Source organism: Octodon degus, unplaced genomic scaffold, assembly GCF_000260255.1.
Source record: "Octodon degus isolate 3935 unplaced genomic scaffold, OctDeg1.0 scaffold00137, whole genome shotgun sequence".
NCBI classification, from domain to species: Eukaryota; Metazoa; Chordata; class Mammalia; order Rodentia; family Octodontidae; genus Octodon; species Octodon degus.
Genome location: NW_004524713.1, coordinates 1808264 through 1819526, shown reverse-complemented (window position 1 = coordinate 1819526; position 11263 = coordinate 1808264). Strand labels below are relative to the sequence as shown.

The 11263-nt window shown below is 40.6% G+C and overlaps 1 pseudogene; it reads left to right on the top strand.

The window, feature by feature from the left end:
* The first annotated feature begins 5502 nt into the window (after positions 1–5502).
* Positions 5503–6831, top strand: LOC101586308 (annotated as a pseudogene).
* The last annotated feature ends 4432 nt before the right edge of the window (positions 6832–11263 follow it).

Here is an 11263-nt window from a genome sequence, read left to right as displayed (position 1 = left end):
ACATGACTAAGGATGTCATGTTGATGAAACTTCCTCTTGATACTATGTGATGAGAATTAAGCTTTGCATGAATTATTTTTTTCAACCCACAATTCTGATCTCATTGTGAAATATGGTCCTTTCATTTAATCTAGAAAATATCATGCAAATCCTATTTAAGGGACATTTTCTAATATAACTGAGTAGCATTCAAAATTGTTAGGGTCAAAAACAGGAAGCTCAAGCAACTTTCACTTTCAGATATGTCTGAGAAGATAGGGTTAAGGCGATAGCATGTTTAAATGTAATGTAGCTGGGGAGATGGCTCACTAAAATAAGCACTTGCTTGGCAAGCACAAGGGCCTGAGTTCAATCCCTGGTTCTGCCAATAAATGTAATGTAATATCCTGAACTGTATCTGGAAACTTTGACACAAAAATTGATATTAAGCAAAGACTAACTGAAATCGTGGACTTCATTTAATTGATGAAATAAGAATGATGCATGCTTAACTATTCATTATTAAGACCACCACAAAAATTTCATGGTGGAAAATTTTCCCGTTGTGGTGTTAGGCCACCACTCATAAATTTTCACACTTGGGGGAATGTAAAATTTCAGATTTTTTGGTTAGAAATGCTCAACTTCTCCTGAAATACTTCCTAAGTTTAAGCATGGGAAGTAGAAACAATCTAGAAATGTCCAATACAATGGGATACAGTATATATTTGTAAAGCCTTTGTAAGAACAGTGTTAGAAAAGTTCAGAGAAGATGTTAGCATTACTTTGGAAGGCAGGAAGTGCAAGAATCTCCAGAGATTTCTGCCACGTGTTTCACCTGCCAAGAACACTGATGTAACTTACAGTAGACTGAATGAGAGACACTGTCAATGTCACATGTCCTTTTACTATTTCCCCATACCCTCCTCTGAGAGCAATTATGGTTTTTCTTTACTCTCTTGCAATCTCTCTCATTTGTAAAACCCTAAAGTAGAGAGAGTTAATTAAGAAATATAGAAAGAATGGATTTCAACAACTTCAATTGTCATGACATAGGAGGAAACTCCCTAATTTGGCAAGATGCCAACAAATAACCCAGTGTAGACAGTAACTAATATGATAAGGAGCAGGTTAGAATCTAGTAATCTGTCACTAAAATATTTTATTTAATGAACAAATAAATATGATTAATTAAGATTTGTGAAAGCTCTGCATTGCTATGACTAAATTATTTGAAAAATAATCTTAAAGAGTAAAGGGTAGATCTTTACTCAGTCTCAGAGGTTCTACTCCATGTTTGACTAGTTTCACTGATGAGGGCCTAAATTGAAGCAGGACATGAACACCGAAGCCCATGGTGGAAGAAACCTGCTTCCCTCAGGGCAGCCAGGAAGCAGAGAGCAAACATGCCAGAGGGAGGCTTCTGGTCCAGATAGAGTCCCAGTGTCACACCTGCGTAATACACTCCTTCTAACCAGACCAAACACCAGTTTCTATCACATTCTAGTAATGCCATCAAGTTATGATCTCATTGATAAATGAATCCGCCAATGAAGGCAGAGCCCTCATGACCCAGTAATCTCTGAGGTATGCAGTGACAGTTCACATGCACTGTCAACTTGATTGACTCTGATTTCTTTCCTGGCCATCATGATCTATGCATCTTTATTCTGTCACCCTTCCACCATAGTGCTTGTGTCTTGAGGCCAGCTTACTGCAGACTGAATTCTCTAGATGCATGCGCAAAAGGAGGCTTTCCCTCCTTAAATTGTGGGTGTCTGGTTTTTTCCCTCAGCAATGGGAAAGCTTATTAATATATGTGTTTTACTAATTTCCCAGACATTTCTCAGTCCAATTAAATTGACAAGCTTAATCCTCACAAGGTTGAAATGCCTAGATCATGCTACATTGAAGATATATCAAGACTAGACTTGAACTGTATGTGAACATATTCATGAAGGAAAAGTCAGATAGAAAGTTCTTGGTGTTTTCTAGGTAACAAACCACATTATGTGAGGGCTTTGAACAAGATACACTAATTTATCTCATGATTCTAAGTGCCAACAATTTAGTCTGGACTCAAGTGAGAGGTTCTGGTCACATCTGACCTCACTCATGCTTGTGTGGTCAGCTGCCCTGTGCCTAAGTTCTGGCTTATCTGAGATGTCTTCAGCTATAAGTTCATTTGTGTTCCATGTTTTCTCCAATGTAGTAATCTTTGCTAGCTATCCAGGAAGTATTTAAGTTACAGAGAAAAACTGGAAAGAAGAAGGAATGGAGAGACAGAGAAGGAGGGGGTGTGGGGGAGGGAGAGGGAGGGGAGGGAGGCTATAGGATCTTTTAGTGAGTAGATTATGTGGTTTATGCTTTATTAAATTGATGAAAATTACTGGAAAAACAGATCATTTATTTGTCCAAATCTGACTCAAAAAAGCAGAGAAACTGAGTCAGGTTTAGAATGTGAGTAGATATGAAAGCCTAAGGCACTAGGATCATTTTTATATTGAGAAACTACTATAACCTATAATTCATTCATCTGCTATTCAAAAGTTATGTAAACAGATATGCTGTTTGTAAGTGGGACGATCGGGTAATGTTGGGGATTAGTTATGTGAACACAGTCTAATTCTACCGTATTAGCTAGTGTTAGGTTTGTGGAATCCTGTTCTTAAAATATTACAAGTCTAGAAAGGTAAAGATAATCTCTCTCAATGACTTTGTTTTGCAGATGACAAATATTTGACTGAACAAGCATGAGAGACTTTCTCAAGATGTTATATTCACAAGATGTGCTTAGAGGGGACCAAAATTCCACACTCAGGTGTATTAGTTAAGTCCTTGACTATCAAGGCAAAATAATTATGATTTATCCAGAATAGTCAAGAGATTTATATGATGTATTAGTAGGAATCAATTTGTGTGTGCATGCGTGTATTCACTTTACATTTGCAAATATACTTTACACACACACAAAGAAAGAAAGAGGGATAGTTCTACAGACCTGCTCAATTTTAGTTCGTTTCTCCTACTTGTTCTTTTCTATTTCTAATTTTTGGAGATGTCATTTCCCAGATAACTTGTAATATACTGTTTAAACTATGTCTTCTGCTTCTAAAACCTATACCTGCACAAAACACATGTCCTGTAAGATAAATGATTTCTGATATCAACCTAGAATAAGTACAGCTACTTCCTTTCTTCAAAAGAACAAATTAGTCTTTTCATAGGACATATCCTATTGCTTATGAAAATATATGTCTTCTAACAGTAACCTCATCAGTGTGTTCTCTGGAGTCCTTTATGATTTGTAATAAAGAATTCTGCACCTCCAATTTTTAAAAATTCAGACTTACAGAGATTTATGAAATCATCTTGAGATATATTAAAAATCTAATAATTGCAACTTTTCTGAATCAAATAGCTGTGGTTTTCAATATCATTTTCTGTGCTTTCTTTTGGGAGCTTTATAATCTCAACAATTATCATGACATCTCAGAGTCCCAGTTTCCTCATCTTTAGAAAGAAGTGGGTGGATATTAGCAACAGTTATCCAGCAACCAAACACTGCAGCAATGAGTGGTGAAATGAATGCATACAAACCATGTGATACAGTGCTTGGTCTAGGGTAAATAACAAATGTTATCCAGTTAAATATTACACGATGAAACTAAGAAAATTTCAGTGAAATGTATATTAAAACAACAATAGCCATAATTCACAAATTAAGTTTATGGTAAACACAGACAGTGCTGAACAGCAGAGGTCACCAAGTCAAAATGTGGATCAGCATGAAGCGAAGGACTTCTTGTTGCACAAGGGTGGTGCTAGGCATCACACCAGAGGCTTCATGCTCACAGATTTATTGAATCCTTTTTATGAAAAGAAACTGAGAAAAGTAAGAGAAATTATTTTTTAAATTAAAGAGTGAGATAACTGAGATTTGAGGGCCAGTGAGATAGCTCAGTGGAGTAAGCGCCTGCTTAGGCAAGCAGAGGGACCAGTGTTTGATCCCCAGCACCACATGCCATGCAGTTCCCACCCCAAGGGTGTGCTGAGCCAGCCACTGAGACTGGGCATTGTGGCACACACCCATAATCCCAGCACTGGGCAGGCTGAAAACAGAAAGATCACTAGGAGTCTCAGCTTCATAGTGAGACCCTGTACCAAAAACATAAAAAAAAGAGATAACTGGGATTGGAACCCAAATAGGCATACTTCAAATCCTTTTATTATAACTATGATTGTTATTTATCATTTGTTTTTACTTAGCCATGCCAATTTTTGTTCCTAGGTAAGAAATCAGAACATGATCTTGGGTCCAGACTGTTACATTTTGCTCCACTAAGTGTCGGGCTATATAATGTCTAATAATGACTTGTTGCCGAGTTCCCTGCCTCAACTGACAGTGACATGAAGGAGGTCACAAAGCTTGGGCATTTGTAATTTTCTTCCTCAGAGAGAGGCCAGATAAGGAAACTGGGGCTCAGGCAGCACTGATGAGTTAAGCAATAATAAAAAATGCCAGAGAGGTTCTAAACACAATAGGATGACCTTGAGGTCAGTGCCCTCAATGTCAGCTTTCTCCTTGACAGTCCTTGAGTGATAGGAAGATATAGGATGGCCAGAATATCCCAGCAATATGAACAAATTAAACTACAAGGTGCGGGGAATAGGATCCCAGAGTCATAAGTGCTTCCTGATGACATTTTTCTCCAGGAAGGCTTGTCTGCAATGCATTGTTATTTTAGGTAAACAAAATTACTGACTGCTTCAATATATTTCCTGTCAGGGTCATTTTTAAATCCCCTTATTTCCAGGGTTGGTAAATTGCTGACATTGTGACTTTGACGACAGTAAACTTCACCTGTCATGACGGATCTGCATGCACAGTATGTTCTCCCTAAAATCCAGCAGTTTACAGCACAATAGTGTGTTAGCTCAAAGAGCCTAGGACTTGAATTAGAAAGAGCTAACTTAATACCTTGTGTGTATCAATTTACTTTAACTTTTCTTTCCTTTTTTAAAAATTCATTTTAATGAGAAAAAAGATGAAATAGCAATGAAACAGTTTCAAAACAGGTTAGTAGGACAGTTACAGTAATTAATACTTTTCATATTGTTGTCTTCCTAGTAGTTATTCAGAGTACAAGATGCAGACATGATATCTTGCCTACGCAATATTATTAAAAACCTTTCTTCCCACTGAACTAAGAGAAAGTAGCTGTGTAACCATCCTAACTATTTTGCACATACATATGTATGAAAAGGTCCTTTAAAGACTTCTCCAGGGGTACTCGAGGGCTTGGCTGACTACCGGCGTGCACCCTCCAGCTCTGTTGGCCCAGCACGCAGGCCGAGGCCTTGTCTGGTTCCCACAACTCCATGCAGGAGGCTCCTCACTCAGGACTTGCAGCCTTGCCAGCTCCGCTCATGGGGACTCAACCCACTCTGTGCCCCTGAGCCCCGCGGCCTGCTCACAGCTCCAGTCCTGGCCTTCCAAGCCAGGAAGCGCCCTTCCTCTCCATGGTGTGCTCCCCAGTGCAGTCGGGCCTGCCAGGCATGCAGAATCTGAAAGCAGACCCAGAGGAGCTTTTTGCAAAACTAGCGAAAATTGGAAAGGGCTTTTTCAGAGAGGTGTTCAAAGGCATTGACAACGGGACTCAGCAGGTGGTTGTCATTAAAAAATCACTGATCTGGAAGAAGCTGAAAATGAGATAGAAGACAATTCCACAAGTAATCACAGTGCTAAAAATAAATTAAATAAAAAGAAAATCACAGTACTGAGTCAGTGTGACAGCTTATATGTAACCAAATAGTATGGATCCTGTCTGAAGGACAAGAAGTTGTAGATAATAATGGAGTATCTTGGTGGTGGCTCTGCACTGGATCTGTTAGAACCTGGCCTTTAGACGAGACTCAGATCGCCACCATATTGAGAGCGATCCTGAAGGGACTCGATTGCCTGCACTCAGAGAGAAGATCCACACAGATATCAAAGCGGTCAGTGTTCTGCTGTCTGAACATGGAGAGTTGAAGCTGGCTGACTTCGGAGAGGCTGGCCAGTTGACCAATACCCAGATAAAGAGGAACACTTTCACAGACACCCCTTTCTGGATGGGGCCCGAGGTGATCAAACAGTCAGCCTGTGACTCGAGGACCGACATCTGGTCCTGGGCATCACCGCTACAGAGCTGGCAAGGGGGAACGCCTCACTCAGAGCTTCATCCCATGAAGGTTCTGTTCCTCTTTCCAAAGAACAACCCCCCAATGCTGGAGGGAAACTACAGCAAGCCCCTCAGGGAGGTCATGCAGGCCTGTCTGAACAAGGAGCAGAGCTTTAAACCTACGGCGAAGGAGTTGCTGAAGCACAAGTTCATCTTTCGCAGCGCCGGGAAGACATCCTATCTGACCAAGCTCATCGACAGGTACAAGAGGTGGAAGGCTGAGCAGAGCCACGAAGACTCCAGCTCCGAGGACTGGGACGCAGAGACACACGGCTAGGCATCAGGGCCAGTGACTCCGGGACTGGATCTTGGCCATCCGAGAGAAGGACCCCAAGAATCTCGAGAATGGAGCCCTTCCGCCCTGGGAGTCGGAAAGAAGTAAGATGAAAGACATCCCGAAGAGGCCTTTCTCTCCATGTTTATCAACAATTATTTCCCCCCTGTTGGCAGAGCCTAAGGAGAAGAGACAGGCATGCGGGGGGAACCTGGGCTCCATGGAAGAGCTGGACGGCGCCGTCTATCTACCTGGGGGAAGAGGCCTGCCCGGCATCTCGGACACCGCGGTGGCCCAGCGTGTGCAGAGCTTGGGGAGATATTCTCCAATGGTGGTGGCCCATCATCCCACTGAAGTTCCTTTGGCGTTCGGGGTCTTGTTTTTCCTGTTTTCTCCTTCATCCTTATTTTTAAACGTCAGCGAGAGCTTTTGCCGATGGTGTGACCAAGGCCGCAACCAAGACTTGTAACATCCTCCCCGCACCGGAGTCCCGTGAAGCCATTCGGATGAGTGGGAAGGGTCAGCTCCTTCAAATGGTTATCATTATTTTTTTTTTACTGTTTTTTAAAAATTATTATTATTTTAACCATCGTGCATATATTCAAGGAAACTATCTTTAAAACAAAAAATACAATCCTGAAATGTATATTTGGGATTCTGATCTGACCTGAAGACATGAAATCTCAAGCTTCCTGCTTTCCGTGGCTCGCTCCCCCTGGGGCTGAGGCTCGCCCTGGCCGATGGGTCTACGGATTTGTATCTAGCTCGCTTTTACAGCACGCACTGGAGCACACAGGGATCACTGAGCACTCACTGGCCAGGTGCTTCTGTAGAGAGTGTCCGTGGAGTAAATGCTTGACAGGCCATAGCTTGCGTCCTACAGCCCTGCCTTAATACACATAAATCTTGAAAGCTGAGACCAGTGATTTGGATTCTATTTTATTTGCAGGGTTTGCCATTATAATAATTAAGGCCCCTCTTGCGGAACACTCCTATCTGTACCGTGGCAAATGCAAATTTTCCTCCTTTTCCTTGCAACCTTTTGGTACACATAGAAGTTGATTTCCTTTCTTATTGATGGTACTGTTTCTTAATGTTTAAACTGGATCATCTGTTGCCTCATGAAGCTTTAAATTATTATTTTAAGTCTTTCCCTGAAGACGCTCTCTCTTCTCACCTCTCTTTGGATCCTTGCCACGGCCCAACGTTCTGTCTTCCCCAACAAGATTTCCACTGCGCCTTGTAGCAAACTCTGCATATCATCTTGCCCACCAGAAGTGTACGGGTGCTTACACGAATAAATTTTATAGCATAAAAAAGGCTTCTCTAAATACTTTAACTTTTTGATTTCTGTTTTCTCACCCTTTACCGGGCTCAGAGATTGAGTTGACTGAGAAAACAAAGCAAAGTATAAGGAACTACTTTTCCTATTTTATGTGCAATTCCCACAGTTATTTCAATACAACTGTATGCGATATACAATACTATACAGAAGAGTCTATCTATACTAAGTAGTTCTACTGCTTAGGTTTTATTTGTGGATTATCAAGGAATATATTTGACCCTGGAGAATATTTGATAGAATTTCAATAGTTTATTGTTACCAACTGCCTTCTAGGAAACCTATTTTCTTTATTTTTGGAAACAATTAATTAAAAAAAATACAGCGGTCCCTCATTTCTTGCAGAGGTTACATTCCAGACACCATGGCAATCAGTGAAAATCAGAAAACTAGAGATATTATATTTAATTTAATATTTATATATGTTTTAAGGCTTTATAAACCTTTACCATGCCCTTGTAAACCTTTCCCACACTTTCAAAAACATTTCTGTTATTAAACATTTTCTAAACTCATAAACCTACTTAATTTTAACAACATATGTATACCGTACTGCACTGAAAAAATCCCATGATATACAAAAAATCATGGGATTTTTTGTATATCATGGGATAAATAATTTAGATTAATATTTTTTGAAAACCCGTGGAACAGTGAGTCCATGAAAACCGAGCCTTAAAATAGCAAGGGACTACTGCAGGTGTAAAAGTATCTTGAAATTACTGAAAAATCAAAGGTAAAGGGGCCGGGGAGATGGCTCAGTGGAATAAGCTCTTCCCTGATAAGTGTAAGGACCTGAGTTCAATCCCCAATTCTGAAAAAAAAAATCAAAGGTAAGAAATGACTCATAAATTTTAAACTTTTCTTTCTTCACCATCCAAATCCAGTGAATTACTTCCTCCTGTTCCCGTGAACCTCTACACTTACCTACATCTCCATCTCTATTCTGATCTCTCAGACTTTCATAAGATATCTTTCTGGTTCCTTCCTTTTCTCCTCTCATATATTACTTCCTTACATTGCAAATTAACATTTAATATTTTTATATTTACTTTTTATAATTTGCATTCACTTTAATGAAAGAAAAAGATAAAATAGCAATGAAACAGCTTCAAAAGAGACTAGTAGGATGTTTACATTAATTAATACATTTCATGCTGTCTTTTTTAAGCAGTTATTCAGAGGACAAGATGCAGACATGATATCTTGTATAAACAATATTAGTGCAAACTTTTATACTCAGTGAACTAAGGGGAAAATAGCTATATATCTATTCTCTCTTGTATATACATACATATATATTTTCCCCCCTTTTTTCACAACAAAACTGTTGTGTAAACATGACAATAGGTTGCTTAACAATTTATAGCAAACCTTAACTGGACAGGATGTTCATCTCAGGAGTGAGGCAGCTTGTTTGCTTTAGGCACTGGGCCAAGTCCCACCTCCATACCATAATGTTTGTTCTTAGGGTCTAAAAGGCAAACCCATTAAATACAAAAGTTTGTCAACTGCTAAATCTCACTACCCATTATAAGTTATCATTTAAAGAGCACAGGAAACATATTTTAATCAGAAGGGTCATAGAAAGTTCATAGCTTACTAGCTTCACATCAATTATCTCTGCTTTTTCAATACAACCTCAAGTTGCTAAGCATCGATATAAGACACTACATAATCTGACCTCGTCTCAGTCCTCCACTTGACCTCTCCATCTCATTCTATGCCTGAGCTCCTAGCTCTTCTGGACTCCATCTGATATGTACTTCCTTTGTACCTTCTATCTAAAACAGTTTCTTCTTACAACCTCCAAATACTGTTATTCTCTCAATCTTTGAGATCCTAAAATAAATTTCCTTATTTGCTGCTGTATTTTGTTCCTTACATCAGTGGAAAAACCTCAGATATATTCTTTTAAATGCTCTTACAATTTCTTATAATATTAACTTCCACATGTGTGAACTTAGTTGTCTGCTTAAGGAAAAATTAGAGCCAGCAAGATAGCTTAGTGTACTAAGCAGTTGCTTGGGCAAGTGCAGGGACCAAGGTTTGATCCCCAGTCCTGTGCCAGCCCTGCCCCCCAGGAGCACTGAGCTGGCCACTGAGTGTGGGCATAGAGGCACACACCTGTAATCCCAGTGTTGGGGAGCTTGAAAAAAGGAGGATCACAAGTTCAAGCTGCATAGTGAGACCCTGTACCAAATACATCAATAGGGGAAAAAAGAAAAAAATAATAAATCTATGCTATCTTCATGTTTCTAATAAACCATGAACTCCATTTTGCTCTTAGAGACTGACTACTCCTGCCTCACCACATTGATTTTACTTTATCTTTAAATTTAAATAAAATTTATTTCAAAATAGCATATGAAACTAGGTGTGGTGGAACATGCCTGTAATTTCAGGACTCATGAGGCTGAGACAAAGGGATTGTCATGGGTTTGAAGCCAGCCTGGGCTACCTAGTAAGTTTAAAGCCTGCCTAAACTACAGAATAAGAGCGTGTCTCAAAAGTGAAATGAAATAAAATAACCACAAAAAACACATAATAACACGTGCAAAGTTTGTACATGATTTTTGTATTGCTTCAAGTACATGTTGGAAATGGGGCAGCTGTGAGCAACAACTCTGCTTCTTTAAGATTCAGAATCCAGACCCTGGAAAACAACATCTTGGGGAAAAATAGAATGAGCGAGACAGAGTGCTGAGGCCCAGGAAAGACCTGACAGGAAAATTGGAACCTAGAGAAACAGTAAAGAGGCAAAATACAATGCAGAAGAAAGGAGGGGGCAGCCTGCACTTTCTGCTGGGCTCCTGATGGTGGCTCCTGAGAAAGGAAGACCAAATCTACAGAAAGAAATTCAGGCACTCAACAGGCCTTCAGGCAGAAACACAACAGTGGGACAGTCCTGCAGGTGCTGTCTGCTACAGTCGCTAGTGAGGGGCTCCGGTTACCTGCCCACCATATGCCCTAGAGAGACTGGTTGGACCTCATGCCTAGAATGGGTTGCCTGACCCTGAAACTCAGAGCATCGGGGTTGGCTGCATGTTAGGGTTCTCAGTGTTACACTCTCATAATGACTGGTTAAGGGACAGCCATAGGAGACAGCTGTGGTCCAAAAGTTTTGGCTAAGCTAGCAACTGACCCCCAGGGGGGCTTAAGCCAGAGGCCAGGCTTGGCCTGAGTCACTCTGGATTTGAAAGCAGCAGAGAAGCTAAGGAGATAGCTCAGCAGGTTAAGACCCTGCCTGGCAAGCTCAGAGACCCAGGTTGGATCCAGGTTGGATCCCCAGTACCTCACGCTGTGCAGTCTCTGGAATCCTGGGTGTGCTATGTTGGCTACTGAGGCTGAGTGTAGTGGCACAGGCCTGTAATCTCAGTGCTGGGGAGGCTGAGACAGGATGATCACTATGAACCTGGGGTGTAGAGCAAGACTCCTGTACCA